Raw genomic sequence first — 18,996 nt, forward strand, 5'->3', positions numbered from 1 at the left:
CAATGATATTACTTGTGATCTTTCCAAGTACTCACGCTGCTTTACATGTGCAATACGATTCCACTATTTTATCCTGTTGGATTTCAATATGAAGTTTGTGAGGCGTCAAACTTTTTTTTGCATCAATCGCCAACATTTTGGTGTAACTCTGACACTGCATCCTGCTCCGTCCAAAATCTTAATTCCGTGCACATATCGTTGCGTGAAATAGTTGAGACCTCTCTGTAGAACTCTCTTGAACAAGTCTGACGCATTTGGCAAAAAACATACCCCAATTTTATCGGGAATATGTGATAATCGACTTCAAACATGTTATGTTCAATCGAAATTTTGGAAGATTGTGGGTCATGGGTAAGGGGGCGAAGCTTAAGGTCGCCATGGGAAAGGTCCATTGTGCAAATGGCGCAGAGACTTCAAGAGAATTAAGCAGCATAAAGTGATTAACAATGGAACAATGTTGATTGTCCAAGTGGCGCAGATACTTCAAGTCCATGAATAGTCAATATTGGTAAACTACAGATATGCAAATAGTACAAATTGGCAAGACTCCCCTGGTGAGTGCACGAATAATGCATAATTGGCCAAATAGGGATGTGCCAACAATCTCAAGACAAAATTGGTATTGGTAATTCCTCATTAAAAAAAAAAAAATAAACAAGGGACAACTATTTCTTAATGTTTTTTTAAATTGTTGGACGAAAGCTGCAACTCTCTACGAGACTGAATGGATGGCACAATGGGGAAATTAAATACCAGTATTATGAGGGTAATAGCCTGTCAGCAACATATTGGGGGGAAATGATACAGTTGTGGAATTATTTTTTACATATTAAAAGGCTCTCAACGTTTCATAAGAGTTGGCTTCTAGAAAATTGGAGATTGTAACTGAAGGATATTATAGCGTGGGGAAGAAGAGTCAGTGAAGCAAAGTAAATATCTATACATGCATCCATCATCCATCCATCCATTTTCCATTTTGATATTTATATTTTACTTCTGTATTGCTGCTGCTTGATGTTTATTATCGATGTTGTTGTTATCGGCTTGGCATTGCTACTGCCACTGTGACCCTTCCATGGGAGGTTTTTTTTTTTCAAGATACTTGGATAGGTCTTTCGAGCGTGAATCATATTTATCACTTTCTTCACTCTCACCCATCTGCCCATTCAGCACAATGAAAGTGACGGCATTGAGACGTCTCTATGTGCATACTGGTATTTTACGTATAGAGACCGAGAGCAATACGGATTCAAGGGCCTTTTGACTTTAATAAAGGTGTTGATAAAATGAAAAAGTGTAGGTGAACGACATTTGGGGAGGGGTCAAATATGAGAGAAATAACAACACCTGTAAAACCTTGCAGGCTTGTTGCCGCATGCGCTTACACTTTCTTATAACTGAACATATTAGATGTGCTGTATAGAGCTCGGAAAAAAGAATAGTAGCCCCAAGTAGGTGCATGCGCAGATGTGTCGGTAAATGAATCTGGTCCTGTTTGCAAGGCTATTCATGTGGCCAGTGGCATGAAACACACACCTTGTGTGTTACCCAACACTTCAAGCGCACACGAGTCTGGCACGCATACACACACGCTGTGACAATGGCTCATTATCTGCATTGTGTGTCACCTGGCTTCATGAATACCATCCATCCATCCATTATCCGAGCCGCTTATCCTCACACAGGTCGCGGGAGTGCTGCAGCCTACCCAAGCTATCTTCAGGCATGTCACGATCCATCAGTGCACGGGCAGACCCAAATGCAGGACTCCAAGACGAGGACGTGATGTTCAGTGGGTTTTATTGTAAACGAAAGTTGTGCACGACAACACAGTCCAAGAAGGCAGGATCCAAAACACAAGAAACAATGTCCGATAACTATGAGTCATCTCAAGAGCATAACCAAAAGCGTTACTGGACTATAATGGCGCAGTGGCGGAGTAACCCTGGATGCGTGAAAGCATACTCACCAAACTGGCGAATGCCAGTGACAAAACTCCAACTTAAATCCATTGTCTAATCACAGTGCCTCGTGTGACACAGGTGTCAGAGATGAAACTGCTTGGAGCAGTGACCACGCCATGCCCCTCTTGGCTGTAGTCCAGCCTTGCTCATGACATTATACTCTGGACTGGTTGCCAGTCAAATCAGGGCACATAGAGACAAACAACCGGTCGTACTCACAATCACACCCAAGGGTCTTCAATTACTGTAATGCATGTCTTTGGGATGTGGGAGGAAACCGGAGTGCCCGGACAAAAACCCACACGGAGGAGAACATTGACACTCCACACAGGAAGGGTTGGGATTTGAAATCCTGGTCCTCAGAACTGTGAGAGTGACACTCTAACCAGTCGCGCCACCATGCCTCCCTTCATAAATACCATAGAGCTGTTATTCAGAGTATTTACAGAAATGCCTGAAGCTGACTATGGGGGTCTAGTTTAGACATTTTTTTAACTGCCCCCACCCCTCACCACACACACACACACACCTACATGCACACGCACGCACACACACCCTCCTCCTCCTGCTGCTGAGCCCATTAAAGACCTACAAGTTTATCAGCCCTTATGTAGCTTTAGCATAAGCAGCCTTTGCTTGTGACGCACGTATTCACCCTATCTGTACCACTCACTGTGCAGAAACCTCACTAATACTATCTTCGCCATTCAGTCAATGGTCCCCGCTAACAATGCCAATTAGCAAGTGCACACAATGCACGCTTCATCTCCCCTCTCACCTGTCAGAAGTACATGCAGCGCAGCCTCAAAAACCTGAGAAAATAACTTCCCTCTTTTCTCTCCTCCTCCATACCACCTTCCATCTTTCGTGTTATCCCCGTTTTATGTTTGTTTGGTTTTTGCTGTGAAAACTCCAGGAGAAAGTTTCATTCCATTGCTTGTGTGTGTGTGTGCGTGTGTGTGTGTTGTGTGCATTGATGAGAAGAAAAGGGGGAGGGGGTGAGCTCGGTTACCAAACAAAACAGGAACATGGGTGACATAAGGAAGGTGGAACACAAACTATGAAAATGTGCCCTTTTCTTTACAGCTGTAACCTAAATAACCTGCCTTTGGCAGAGAATGGAAGGATTTAACGGGAAAAGTACATTTAAATAGAGAATGATTTGGCCACCTGGAGCAGTCCACACCTCCCAACTGCCTATCATCTTCAGGCCATTCCTTAGTTCATCATATATATGCAAAAATGACAAGAACCTTTCTGATGCTAAATGACGATAGTGTGTTTGCAGCTCACCAGAGAATGTAGAATCCTGTTTCAATAAATCTGTTGGCTGCCCACACACAAACGTACTTGTTGAGAGCGCAGTGTGTGCGGGGGCTATTTTGTGTGCGTGTGTATGTAAAAGAGACTTGAGTGTTGTGTTTTCGGTTGTAAGAATGCGGTGGCAAAGCGGCCCTCAAAACCAGTGCTCATATCCTGAAGGCTCTTCAAATTTTAGTGCCATTTGCTAACGAGGCATACACGCTGCCAAACCACACAAGGACACACACAAACACATTTACATTCCGCACAAACACAAATGCATGCGTGCAAGATAAGAGTTGATGTCCTCACTTGAGGCCAATGTTAGATTGAATTGTACCAAAAGCTGTCTTGGTCTACACTTGTATGCAAAATAAAATTACAAAAATTTCCAAGTCTGCATCTCAGATGTGCGGCACATCAACTTTACCATTTGGGTGTTGGCCAATGTTTTGATCATCTTCTGTTATAATGCAGATTAATTGATGTCATGGCTTTTAACTCTGCATTTTCAAGATGAAAATTACAAACTGAAAATTGCCATGATAGTTTGAAATCTGAAAAAACTTTGTGATTGACCATTATCTCAGAAAGACTGTCTTCAACCTTTCATGGTACAAAGATTAATCTGGACCAGAACAGCATGTGCAAGAACTGGTACAGGTACAGCATAAACCGGATTTGGCCGCGACCTGATTTCCGTTATTTCCCAGTGAAAAAAATGGACAAACGGGTGGTGATCAGAATCAGAATCCTACACTCAGGTGGGAGAAGATTAATTTATAACGGCAGCCATGGAGTCATTATGAAATTAAGTCACTTTGAATATACAGCATGACTAAAATGAACTTGGTACATTTACACAATGTTGTGGTGGTGGCAGAATCATGCTGTGTGGTTGTTTTTCAGCTGCAGGAACAAGACGACTGGTTGCAATCGATGGAAAACGTGACTGCGGCTAAGTACAGGGATATCCTGGATGAAAACATTCTCCAGAATGCTAAGGACCTAAGTCTGGGCTGAATGTTCACTTTCCAACAAGACAATGACCCTCACCACAAAGCTAAAATGACCAAGGAGTGACTTCAGAACACCTTTGTGACCGTTTCTGAATGGCCCAGCCAGATACTTGACTTAAACCCAATTGAGAATCTTTGGAGCGACCTGAAAATGGCTGTCCACCAACATTCATCATCCACCCTGACCAACCAAACTGGGGAGGATCTGCATGGAGGAAGGGCAGAGGATCCCCAAATCAGGGTGTGAAAAACTTGTTGCATGATTCCCAAAAAGACTCATGGCTGTCTTGGCTCGAAAGGGTGCTTCTCCTAAATATTCAGCAACGGGTCTGGATACTGATGGCTTTGGGATATTTCAACTTATCTTTTTTAATAAATCTATAACAATTTCCAAGTGTAAAAATGGGGTGCTGTGTAAACATAAACAGGGAAAAAATGAGAGGGAGAGAGAGAGAGATAGGTACAGTAGGTAGACTGTAATGCACCATATCTAATGTGGCACTTTGTCTATTTAGAAGGGAATTTAAGACCTTTACGAGCGTAAAAATATGGTAAGTAAAAAAAAAAAGTTTAAACTTGGGAGACCAAAATCCGCGAATATGCGGGGGTGCGAACGATGAACCACAAATGGGCAAGGGCACCCTGTATTTTCAAAGATGAAGATGGAGTTCAACTCTCATTTTTAACTTTTCAAATCCTTTCATTTCTTTCATCTCAGGGTCAAGAACTTTGGGCCCAAACACAAATGGCTGCAATTCCATAGTCCTCATAAAGCAGTTCTGTGCAAAGATTCTTTCTTTTTCGACGTCATTAGCACTGCGTGCACGTGTGTGTTACGATGGTCTTTGTGTCCCTCTATCCACATTGATTTCTCCTTCCGACAGACAGAGCACTCTTAAAGGCGACAAAGATGGAGTGATGAATGACTGAAGAATGCTTATTTTCTCCTCTCCCTTTGATTAGGTCACAGACACGACACGGGGTTGGAGGTCTTGAAACCATAAAGACTGATGTCCCAAAAATACAAAAAAAAAAAAAGTCACTTTACTCGGTTCAATAGGTCTCCACTTACAATTACTGACAAATTGTCAGCAACTTCATCGTAAAATCCCATTTTCTCACATACGTGAACTACAGCGTTTCGAGAATACGCATCCCCATACACCTTTATGGTGGTCCACTTTAGTGTACATTCTCTTCTGATATATATTGTAGTGTGTGAGTATGTTTTGGGGTCATACAACCAAATTCCAGCTGAACAAAGTGCTGTCTGTGTAGTCTGCCATGAAAGACTTCTGGAATACGTCAGATGTACACTAGCATTTTCAAAATCTCACTTTGTTTTGGCATTTTGCCAGACTCAAATGTAGATTTTTGAGCATTAAAAAAAATTCTGATTTTCCAACTCCCGTAATTCCCAGCCTACAGAGCGCATCTGGTTATAAGCCTCAGCCAGTACATTTGTGAAGGAAACACCATTTGGTACATACACAAGCCGCAGCTGTGTAGAAGCCGCAAGTGGCCACATTGAAACCCACATTGAAACACGAGATATTTACAAATAAAAATGGTACACAGAGAGTTTAATGCTACCACCTGCCGCACTAGCGCTGCGCTAGGAGAGCTGGTAAAAAAAAACATATCGGTAAAAATCACGGAGACACGGGAGTAACATACTCGCGCAGCACTAATAGGGCCGGACCAGTAAAAGTCACTTCTTCAGCACATATATTCCACTGCTGGTCTCACACTTAACTTTTCCACTCGAGTGCCCCTTTGCAGCAGTTAGAAAGAATGCACAAATTAGCCGCATCACCGCATAAACCGCAGGGTTGAAAGCATGTGAAATAAGTCGCAGTTTATAGGCCGGAAATTACGGTATGTCTTCTGTGTCTGTGTGTTGATGGCAAAATGACTTTTTAGCTTTTGTCACTTGAAATGGATGACGTTAAGTCATGGATGTGTAACTTTATCTCTAGAGATGTTATCACCTTACATGTTCTGATTTCATTTTGCGGGATGAGACACAAACAGTCCATTAAAAGCTACTTTATATTCTATTATGCTGTTTCCGTATGGAATAGAATGCACAACCTTGGCAGCTTTTTCAATCTTCCAAGTGGTGAAAATGTGCTCAAAAGGAGACAAATGTCTGTCCCTACAACGCTGACTTTTCTTCGGAATGTTTGTTGACTTGATTTTGTTTCCTTTGGTATCCATCAACTTGATTGTCTGATTTCCTCATCAGAAGACTGTGACGTTTGTGCGTGTGTATGTATGTGTGTGTGTGTGTGTGCGTGTGTGGTCTTACAGCGGTCCTGGGCTGTGGAACGCAGAGGTCAAGAAGAGGCTGACCTTTTGAGATCAGGGAGGCGATGGGATGGATGAAGGGTTTTAAACGCATATCACAAATACAGAAAATTTACTGTAAGTGCCACTAAAACTGGAATGTATGAAATTTACATCATGGAGCTACTAAAGTGAAAAGTTATGCATACGTGTTTTGTTCGTATGAAAATAGAAACTGCACCCGCTAAGTTAATGGTTAATAGAAAATAGAAAATCATAATTTTTGAGCTGGCATTTAAACTTTGTGCTACATTGCACAGTGTTGGCTATTTCTGTCAAAAGATGCATAATCAATAGGAAAAATTGGCCATCACACCTCAAAAATGGTGGTTGTACTCCCAGTGCCTCATTTTTAAAGAATTAACTTCTCCTGGCTATTGATTAATCTTGGGGCCTGACAAACACTGGATACGGAGAGTATTTAGAGCTTCTTAAATTTTTCACTCTATTGCAGCTCTTTGCTAAAATCATTTAAGTTCATCTTTCCTCAATGTACACAAAGCACCCCATATTGAAAGGAAAAAAAAGGTAATGACTACAATTCGCAACCGGTTACAAATAACCGGTTATAACCGGTTTTCGGACTTTCGAAATCAGTTAAAATTTCCAATAATTTCTTCCGGTTCCGGTACTCCACATTGCGCTATTTTTTCAACATCATTTCCACTTTTTTCAAGTTTCGCTGTTAGAGTAAAGTTGGACTCAAAAGAACATTCAGTTAAATCAAAGAAATATCAAACATGGCATCGAGGAAACGCTCGGTATACTTTCATGCCCTTTCTGAAAGTCCGAAAGAAGAATGTCAACATTAAAACATTTTTTCCAAAAAAATAACAAAAATTTAACTTACACGAGTGCGTTGTTGAAAGCCACATTCAACAAGCTTGTTTGTCAATATTGTATACAAACTACCCCATTACCGCAGAGTAAATTAACGATCGATGGTGTAGCGCCGGAGAAAAGGAGTCGGAGGTGGAGTGTCGGACACAGGAACAAAACTTTTTTTATTGGCAGACATCAAAACACTACTCGCATAACGGGAGGAACTCTGTGAATCTGTCACTCCGGAAGAGCAACAACAAAAACAGTGCGTGCGGAACACCGCACCCCAACTCGAGGTCCCGCGGGTGAATTATGTAAACACCACAATGGTACTGGTTTTAAAACCGGTTAATCGTTTTTTTGCTACAGTTGTTCGGTTAAAACCGGTTATGAAAGTAAGCGGTATTTTGCGATCCAAGTAATGACGTTTTTTCAGATTCATAAAAAAATAAATCTGCAATATCACACAGTAGATACCCATTCCATGTCTTGTAGTGTGGTTGCTTACATATAAGATTATAAAAAATCATAACGAGTGGAACAAGCTGAATTAAAAGCATACTGACATTGTACAGTTGGGTCAGGGATGTTCCATTTTAGATGTTTCCAAACATGATGTCCACAGTGAATATGTACGAATATAAGTCTATGCTCGTCTAACTTGTAAAGAGTTTGTGAAAGGACCTGTTTGTGTTGCAGCATTGCAAAGCCCAAGTGCACAATGCAACATCCATTAAGATGACTTTGGTGTGGAAGAACTTGACAGCCCTGACCTCAACCCTATTAAACACCTTTAAAATGAATTACAACACTGATTTTAAAATGACATCAGTCAACAATTAAGTAATTTTTTTCACTTTTTTCCTTTTTGATGAATAGACAAAAAGAAGGGTGGCACAGTGGAGCAGCTAGTTAGAGCGTTGGCCTCACATTTCAGAGATCTGCGGTTCAAATCCTGGCCCCGCCTGTGTGGAGTTTCCATATTCTCACCATACTTGTGTGGGTTTTCTCCGAGAACTCTGGTTTCTTCCCACATCCCAAAAACATGCAACTTTCATTGGATGCTCCAAATTGCCCCTCAGAGTGTCTGTGAGTGCGAATGTTTGTGTGATTCTATGTGCCCTGCAATTGGCTAGAAACCAGTTCAGAGCGTACCACGGCTCATGCCCGATGATAGCTTGAATGAGCTCCAGCACTTCCGTGACCCTTGTGAGGATAAGCGGCTCAGAAAATGGATGGATGGACAATAAGAAAAAAAAATCTCACAGACTGTGAAGGGGTGACCATTTCCATATTTTTTGCTTCCCACATGTATTACAGCAAGGTATCCAAAAACCTTTTATCCATTAATTCACAACTGACCGGCCACACTTCCTTTTTTACTTTCCTCTCAGTCTTATAGCCCCTCCCTGCCTTCACACTTTTCTCTTTCAGACTAAACACCAGCAAACATTTTTGGATCCAGATGCTGCTCCTCTCTCGCACCCTCAGTCCACATCCCACCACTATTCTCCACCCACCCAAACCCCGCTCCGCCAATCCCGCTGACCTTTGCCCCCACCGCCAAGCTGCTCTGAGTGCAGCAACAACTCTCTCATCATGACAGTTGGAGTGCCTCTTCTTGAGATGAGGCCAAGCTTCATGAGGATTCTGAAGTTACAATACCGTTTGCTTAAAGAACCCTTTATGATTAGGAGTTGATAAAGTGGTTAATATGATAAGATAATTTGTGTGAGCTAGACTATGTTCAAGCAATATTGACTCAAAATTATATGGCAATAACTTCTGGGGATTATTTCAATATCAATACTTCACTTTGTTTAAATTAAACTGCACTGATTTCACCTTGCCGACAGCAATATTCATTACAGGGAGTCCTCGGTCTACAACTGAGATCCGTTCCTTCAGTCGGGACTTAAGTCGAATTTTTTACTAACTACAAATTCAAACGTCACCGTTCAAGTCAAAATTTATAATGAGCAAAAGGATTGACTTCAGTGGCTTGGAAAATGGGTGGGTATGGGTACTTCGTATATAAAACTAAAATACATTAAAGTAAAAAATATAAGAAGCCTCACTTACTATTAGGTAAGGGAGACTGGGACGGTGAACAATGAAGGGAGGCTGCGCTCAGGTATTGCTAAGTAAGCAAGTGCAAGTAGCCGTTGCTAGTGGTAAATTCCTCCTCAGGGTCCTCTCCTTTTGTGCTCTTTCAACGTTTGGAAACTGCCCCATGCCTTTTCCCTGAATGAACATGAGGGTGATATTAAGCCTACATTGATTTGGATCCTCGATCCATAACGTAAGTAATCTTTCCATCTCGGCAAAAATCAAAGAAAGTTGCTTCGGTTTTTTTTTTTATTACTTCACAAAAAAGGGTACTTTGTGATCACTGTATCCCTCACAGAGGTGAAAGCCTTCACGTGCATCAAAAGATGGGCTTTGTCCTTAATGATAAGTGCCACACTCGTCCAACTGAAGCCCAAATCTTTATGTCTGTCGGTGTTAATCCTTCCTCCGATTTTTTTTTTTTTTAATGATCTAAAGCTTCGTTTCTATCGTCATTGCTTTTCTTTCGGCTGGACCACCATTGCTTAAAAAAAAAAAAGTGGGCGAGAAGGGCAAAAAACTCCCAGCACACATACGCAGATAAGCAATATGCATGAACAAAGCAGAAACACTATGGTGCTGGGGCCATTATGGCGGACAAGACAGGGGTGTTGTAAAGTCGAAACGTTTTAGGTCACGACCATCTTAACCCAAGAGCTTCCTGTATTTTTTATATTGTTAAGTTGCATTAAAATATGTCCAAGTTCATGTTATGTAGCAATATATAATATTACAGAATGCACAGCACTGAGTGTGATATGGTCCCCGATCATTAACGCCCCAGCCCCAGTCATGCCGGCCTGTACAAATGCAAAAAAGAAAATCCCATTTTTACGCACGGTAATATTTTTCAGAAATATGCTGCGAACACATAGACCTGAGTTCCTGAAAGATCACGTAGTTTTTTTGTAAAGAGGTCCACAGCCGTAATATCAGGAACGCAGTCAATGGTGACATTATGCAAGCCCTTCCATGATCTAACTTTTTGAGGGTTCAATATGGAATGAAACATCCCTCGATATTGACCAAGAAAAAAAAAGAAATTAAAGATATTCTTAAACAGTTAAAGGCAGGGTAATTCATTTATTTTGTTTTATTTTACTGTCATTGCTTTGATGTGTTTATGTGGGTTTTATTTATCATACTGTCTCTGCTTTTGTATGGGCTCTTAATGTGTGAGTGCGATGGAAGATGCCAGTAGATAAATCCTCAAAGATCAATATGACTTTGGTCAAAAAATGTCATTTGTCAAGCGATACACAGTGCAGTAATGTATCGTAGAGGGTATGGTATGGCACAATCCCAAGAAAAACATTTTATTGATACATATCAGAATCAAAATCAGCTTTAATTGCATACATACAGTGTGTACACACTTAACATACATATATTCGTAAATACCATGGTGGTGGATGTGACTGACCGTTCTAAGCAGAAGTGGGGAAATACACACACACACACACACACACACACACACACACACACACACACAAGCATTTGAAGCCCTGTGGTTATATTTCCCACGAGTCTATCCAGCTTTACAAGTCCATTAACTTAGCGGGTGCAGATTTTAGCCCACTTCGGACCACATTTGTTCAGAAATAAATCAGAAAATGAGGAAAGTAAAGTCCAAAATGTGGGTCCCTGAGCACCCTTGGTATAGCCCCTTCCTCTGGAACAAGGGGAGTGAACTAAATATTAGTACAAGTACATCCTTCACAGTCCAGGCTGGCCCACCCTGAGAAGTAACATTTGCCCGACTGACCCGCATCATTTAAGACCTCCTTCCTCTTCACCCATTCCTTCGGTTTTGGGTAATGTGTATGTTTTCTGTGTGTTCTGCATGTGTGTGTGTGTGTGTGTGTGTGTGTGTGTGTGTGTGTGTTTAGGGGGTCTCCAGTGATTCCCCCCAGCCACACAGCCAGCTTCATTTGAGCGCTTTTCTAAACATCACCACCTTCCGAATAAAAGACAAAATGGAAAGAAAAACAGGACAGCTGCAGAAAAAGGAGGAAATGTTATTTAAAAGGTACCAGACCGCAGCATTTTCCACTGATATTATATACTCTCTGCCCAATCCAATATATATACAGGCCACAGGCCAAGAATGTAAAAATAAAACACATAGCCCCAACATCTGGAGCAAACCGAACAAAACCTTCATTTAATCTCTCCTGAATATAGAGTTCTACCATTTGAACTCTGGCCTGTCTCACACACTGATTCACATTTGCAGAAATTCCTGAACATTCATATACATTCTTCACAAACCCACTATATAGGTCATGATTTACTAAAGTTTTGTGCGCGTAAAACCGGGAGCAAACTTACTTGGGCACGCAAACAGATGTTGAAGCTCATCTACTAATCTGGTGCAACCAGGAATGTATATGCAAACGTGTTCAATCGCCGCACAGTTTATATTTTTGCATTGTGGAAGGAGTATTTTTATTTTCATTTTACAATAATAAGAAATGTAGCACACTAATGGGATTTATCAAACCCGCGAAAGTTTGCTGGCTCCTTTTGCGTCTTTTAAAGGGAAATTCCGCTGCTTTGCATGAACAGTGTATCAATAGGTCATGTCATATGTACGGTATCTTGACAATGTAATGCTAATGCTCTGTCATTTAATGGTGGTTTGAGAAGATTTGTATCCACAATTACGAATTGTCAGGGGTGCCGCCATTTTGGTGAGCCACATGACCTATGTGCACGGATGTGACATATGAGGTGCTGCACCAAAGGCTCGATTACATGGGAAACGATTTATGCCCAGCGCTGATTTCTGGGATTTATCCTCATCTGATGAAGAAATATCAGCATTGGTTGATCAGGAAGACGGAGGAATACTTCCATACAGATTTGAACATCCGCCTATAAATAATGTTCAATATTCGGATGGTTCGTCAAGCCGAATGATGTGGAGTTTGACGAGTGAGATCTGCTAACGCTAGCTGCCGTGTCACTCGGCGGAGGTCGGGGAACTCGGTCGTCAGAGTCCGCGTCATTCTGCCTGAAGAACCATCCGAATATTCAACATTATTTACAGCCGAAACTCGCTCGTCAGACTCCGCGTCATTCCCATCGGTGCCAGCGCCATTGAAATGCCAGAAACAAATATCATCATGGCATGTTCTCTATCCAGCAATACAATTTTGGAGCCTCTGAATGATCTTGAGACTGGCTTGGATCCATTCACCGTCATGCCAGGTCAACAATGCTAAAACTTTCAAATCTGGATTTCCATGTGCCGGGGTGCCAATTTTACAGCAGACTGTTCTACGTTTTAAATGCAATAGTACACAGTATGGGCAAATACTTGCAGAGTGTATCTTCACAAGTTAAATCAAACAAAGCGTGGCTTTCTTGTTGTAATATGTTTTCTCACACCTCCAATTCCATCACCTCAAACTTCAATTTGCTTTTGTGGTGTAGTCCAAAATGTTCCACTGATCAAACCCTCTTGTAATTATGGAACACAAGAAGTCAAGATGTTTCGTGTGCAAATCCATGACCGTGGGGACAACAAGACCGGGTGCAGTGGTCCTCACATACGATTTCCTAGTAAAGTGGACTCACTAATACAAATGGCTTAGCTATCCCAGCAGAACCCACTAATTGGGTGAACTACTATACCGTATATACTTAAACTGTTGTCTCATATCCACTGTTTACTTTTGCAGTCTGTTTTCCATGAGTTGCCAACAATGCGTGCAACCTGTTAGACACAATTAAGCATGCCATAATCTAAATCGAAGTAAATCATGCGCAACACACCCACCACCAGCGAATGCAATTTAGGGGGAACACGCCATTAAACCCTAATTGTGATCTAAGTACATTAGGCCTGTAAACTATAGGTTGCAACAACATTTACCAGTTTATGTTATAAGGTTGGGACCATTTTTTTTTTTTAATTCAGTTCTTTAATATTTACCTCTTGTTTTTTTAACAAGGGCTTGACACTAATCTTGGGGGGGAAAAAAACAAGATCAACGATGATGTTTATTACCAGAGATCATGTTTGTGTATATGACTGTTCTTCATCGTGCTATTGTTTTCCAGATTCCACTCATATGACTGATCTCTGTCTCAGTGTGTGTGTGCGTGCATGCCTATGTCTGAGTGCGTGTGCATATGTGCTTCACTTTTTCTCGTCCTCCCCATTCTCTAGAGTCAGTTAATACACGAGCAGCATCATGATTGAATATTAATAATTCACATCAGCTCTCCCTGATGACTCATTAAACCCTTCAAATGAGGAAGGAGGGAAATGTACTGTACATAGGCATACATATTTGAGAATATGCATAAGCACACACTCATTATATTTTTTCCAGACTTTTAAACCTGAACACAAATGTAGATTCATATATATGCTATGACCGTAACTTCGACTAATCAGATACTGATATTGCACAGTAAAATGATCATCAAATATCAACACATCCATGCACACTCCCACACACACAAACACATATGTACAGATACACAAATGCACACAGACACACCAAAACTATCAATGTGAGTAAAATAATAACGGGACGGCACACACTGCACAAAACATTGAAAAAGTGATCAAAAGAACACTTGTGTTTTGTTGCATTGTGTTTATTATCATTGTTTTAACTAATAACTAGCTAATTAAATAACATCAGCAGAGAACAATATTTTACATTACATTCATTACAACGAAATGCCAGCAGAAGAGATTTGATGCCAATGCAATGCTGTCTAAAAAAATAGAGAGAGAAAACCTTATGCTCATACTTTGTGCCCCAACAGCCTGTTTAAGTCATTAACTTTTTTTTTTCCATGAATGAGCTTTTTTGAAATGTCCTCTAATTTAGCAGAGGATTTGTTGGCATGAGACTGGAAGCATGTCTTTGGCATGATCATGAATTTGGTATTAATACATTTCTTGAATGAATTGTGAATGGCTTTTGTAAATCTTTCTTTACTGAAAAAACAGTACTTTGTGCAGTTGTCTGCATAATATTATAATTAGCTAAGGGGGAAAGTGAGGAAATTGGTGATTACATTCACTACGTTCCTCCTGACCCACTCGTACACGCACACATTCACTGTTGTGCATTCCAGCCCATTAGCGGAAGGCAAAGTGGAACACCTTGCCGACTGTGAGGTGCGTGTCAATCGATGGGGGTTAAACCCAGGGTTCAAATATAAACAGCTGGATAAGTCACAATCGATAGCTGCTCTCCCTAAGCAACTGGTCAATACTTCCACGCCCTGACCGAGTCGGCGCAGAGAGGGAGGAAGACGCGGGCCAGATGCAGTTTTTTTTTTTTTGGGGAGGGTAAGAATGGTAATGAATAAAAAGAATCACACAGACAAACACCCGCCTGAGTCGATAACACATTTGTGGCGGTAACTCAATAGACAGTTGCTCCAAAGACAAAAAATGTTTCCTATTGATTAGATCTGACATGTCACAATCGTTTCCAGCTCTAATGTACTTTATCAAACAGCTACAGTATCTCACTTACAAAACAAACTTACTTACAAGCACAGATGAAACATACACAACGACATTACCTATTGCTCATAGGATAGAGTTCGATCATATTATTATTAAGCATATTCTATCCTCTGAATCTTTTTTTTTTATTATTATTATTACTCATACAGTGGAACATCTAAGGCTATCCATTCACTCATCCATTTTCTTAGCCGCTTATCCTCACAAGGGTCGCGGGGATTAGTGGAGCCTATCCCAGCTGTCAACGGGCAGGAGGCGGGGTGAACCCTGAACTGGTCACCAGCCAATCGCAGGGTACATAGAGACAAACAGCCGAACTCACAATCTCACCTTGGGGCAATTTAGGGTGTCCAAATAATGTTGCATGTTTTTGGGATGTGATAGGAAACCAGAGTCCCCGGAGAAAACCCACGCAGGCACGGGGAGAACATGCAAACTCCACACAGGTGGGCCTGGGACCTCAGAACTGTGAGGCCAATGCTTTACCATCTCATCCACCGTGCCGCCCATCTAAAGCTAAATGTCTCTAAAAGTTTCACATCTCGAGGTGCAAAAATCTGAGAATTCAAACCACCACCAAACATTATGTCACCCACAGCATCAAGAATAATATATATCAATAGACTTCAGTCTAGAACCTTATAGATGCAATTCGTGCCATTTTTATGTTTGCCTTTTTTGGGCTTAAAATGTCAGCATATTGCAGAAGACCTACTGTAGCATACCGAGCATGATCACAGTACCACAGGCATCAAAGCAACTCTTGCACTAAAGCGTGCGTTTATCTTTTTCATTCATGCATTCATTTTCTGAACTGCTTATTCTCATTGATATGTGGGCGCCTATTTTTGCTCATTTCGGGCAAGAGATTGGGCACACCCTCAAATGTTTTTCCGAAGTCACTGATTCTCCAAGTGTGGTGCGTGCACCAGCAGTGCTAGGAAGGCTCCCTCTGGTGGTAGGTGAGAGAATCACTTAATTAATGTTCAATGTACCTTATTTAATCCACTACAGTAATTAAGTACTTAAGTTTCTTTCGGCTTGTCCCTCAGATGAACGCACATATATGTTTGGCACAATTTTTACGCTGGATGCCCTTCCTGACACAACCCTTCTCAGGGAGTGGAGGCCCCAGTGGGATACGAACCCACAACCCCTGGTTTACCAAACCAGTGCATCATATTAAATTACTTTAAATAAAGTTCAATTGTCTTCAATTTCAAAATAAATAAAATGCATTGACATTAGCTTATAAACGTGTGTTTTAGTTTCTTTTAAAGAATTAAGTATGATTTTTTTTTATAATCTGTCTGGCAGATTTTGTTTTTTTTATATCATCACACATTCTCTTGTTCACCTTACAAATATTCTGGACAGATGAAAACTTGTGTTGTCAGAAGAAATAAAATGGTTTCATGCTGCGACTACTACAAGTTCAATTTTAGAGTTACGGGCCTCCAGTGTAGTACCAGTTTGTGCCACAACATCCCAGGCAGAAGAAGAACCAGAAGCAAGAGAAAAAGGTATAGAAGGTCCTACTTACTCCTATTGAAATTAAAAATTGCGCTAGTAGCGCTTCAACACTGCTTGGAGAATACATGCCAGCGGGTACAGTTGTGTACTCTGTATGTGTTGCTGGTCTGTGTTTGAAAGTAGCATTTGTTTGAGAGTTTAGTATTACCGTTATATGTATACTAATTCAGCAGGCCATCTGTGGGATGTCAAATTATATTTGGCATTAAACGAGTAGACTTGAGTTATATAGAACTATGAGATTTGGCTGAACATTTTGGAGTATATAAAATGGAATTCCCTTTTACTTTGGTGTCTTTATATCTTGTATTTTCACGTATTAAAAGTGGGTCTAGCCGTACCTCACCCCCACTATAAACGATGTATTTCAACTATTTATGATGGAAGAAATTGTTTGAAAGTCCAAAGTGAATTGTAATTCACTATGAACTTTATTAGAGAACGCTGCTCGACTCTTACAGTAGTTTGCACATAGTGGAAGGATTATTTTTTTGTGAGTGCACACATTGATGCTCTCTGTGTGTTTTAGTCTCAGTACAGTGTAGATTCTTCAGTAAGCCATAGAGAAGATGGGCTCCATATGTAGTGTGTTTTCACAGCCCTGAAGGAAATCATGACCATAGCAGAAAACCCACAAACTATTCCGCTAAAGTCTCATTTGTCTATTTCTTTGCGTGTGTGCACCTAGTCAGCGAAGGTGTATGTGTATAGGCATGTTATTTGTATAAGCCTGTGTGCGCACATAATAAAAATATACTTTGCTTCACGTTTGCATACCAGTCCAAGGATGTGTACGTTCGCATGTGTGCATATGCTTCCCAATAGTGATTAGTGGGCGTTGTTGGCGTGACACTAGCGAATAACTGCTCAAATTAAGGACTCTCCACCCTTGCGAAAAACCCATTCAAGTTGAAAATATGCCTACACACAAATGCAAACACTGAGATTGGACATGCACACACACAATCGACTTTAATTTTGGCCATCAGACATTTCCATTATTGTGTCTCTCCGCTTTCTGCATGCAAGTTATCAAAGGCAGACATCGTGGGATCGCATACTCATCCTGTTCTCAGTCTTGTCTCAGTGAAAAGAATATGTGGCAGCCATTCCCACCTAGACACAAAACTGAAGGGGAGATTGGCTGATTGTTTCTAATGCAAGCTCGAGCGGAGCTTTATCACGCTGATAAAGTTGGGAGCAGAGAGCTATCGGTGGTGGCAGTCCTGCTATTGCAGCAAAGCCAGTGCAAAGCAAATCATTTACAACAGCGGTCTAGAACGCATAATCTCATAGCCCAGCACCATGAAACATGTTTGTTTGAACATCAATGTGGAGAGAATGAAGGTTATCAGATCATTGTTTTGTTGAGATGTAGCTATTTTGCTAAAGTATGTCCAAGTCATAATGGCACATTATTTTTCGGAAGAGCTTCTTGCCCCAATCACTGAAGGAGTAGAAGGAAAATGTGCGTTGACTAATCACTTGCGTGGAACCAACCTTTGAATGCATGTACAACTAATTTGTTTCCTGTATTGTTGCTAGCAGCTTATGATTTCCTAAACATTTCAGGATTGCTAGATAATTGAGATAGTTGAAAAAGTTAACTTGAGTTACATTTACTCTGAGTCCTGTGTCAGATGTAAGTTGAAAACACAAAAGTTTGTGGAAAAATTGGTCGGATAGCTTTTAAAATATACCCGATTGCTCTGAAAAGGAATGAGCGAGGCTATCTTCAATCTTTTACAGACAAAAAGGTGCCAATTTTTGGGGGGAAAAGTAAATGGGATATACATGTGAGGTATTGGATTGTGCTTAGTTTGAAAAACACCAAAGGGAAAACGAGGAGGACAGAGGTGAGATATGAAGTGGTCAGAGGGCTATAAAGAGAGAACAACAGGCATCAGTGATTACCTAAAGAGCCATGCACTCAAGAGACACAGGCTCTTTATGATAGGATCAATAACTATTCATGGCTGGCTGCTCTGGAACCAGAGGTTTTTCCTCTAACACACACAGATCAATACAGGTGATTACTGGAGTTAACCCTTTACACTTGGAATCTCATCTTCTGACTCAGAGTTTGTACGTGCAAAAAAAAAAAGTGCAAACTTGGATTGCTTAATGGAATCAGATGTGGAAGCTATCTATTAATTTGGCACACCTAGCAATGCTTCTGCTCAGCGGGCAATATTGCAGCACAGTTCATTTGACTGCCCTGAGAAGAATATATGCAAAATGATGAATTTAGCATGTGCATTGTGATTTGTGAAAGCTGAAACTTGCGCGTGAGACTTGCAACATCTGAAAGGTAGGTGCACGCACATCAGTGCCAGCATAGCGCAGGCAAAGCGAGAGGGCCGGGGAGAATTTTTCCACTATAAAAATTTTTTGA

Source organism: Syngnathoides biaculeatus, chromosome 10 (assembly GCF_019802595.1).
Source record: "Syngnathoides biaculeatus isolate LvHL_M chromosome 10, ASM1980259v1, whole genome shotgun sequence".
Classification (NCBI taxonomy): Eukaryota; Metazoa; Chordata; class Actinopteri; order Syngnathiformes; family Syngnathidae; genus Syngnathoides; species Syngnathoides biaculeatus.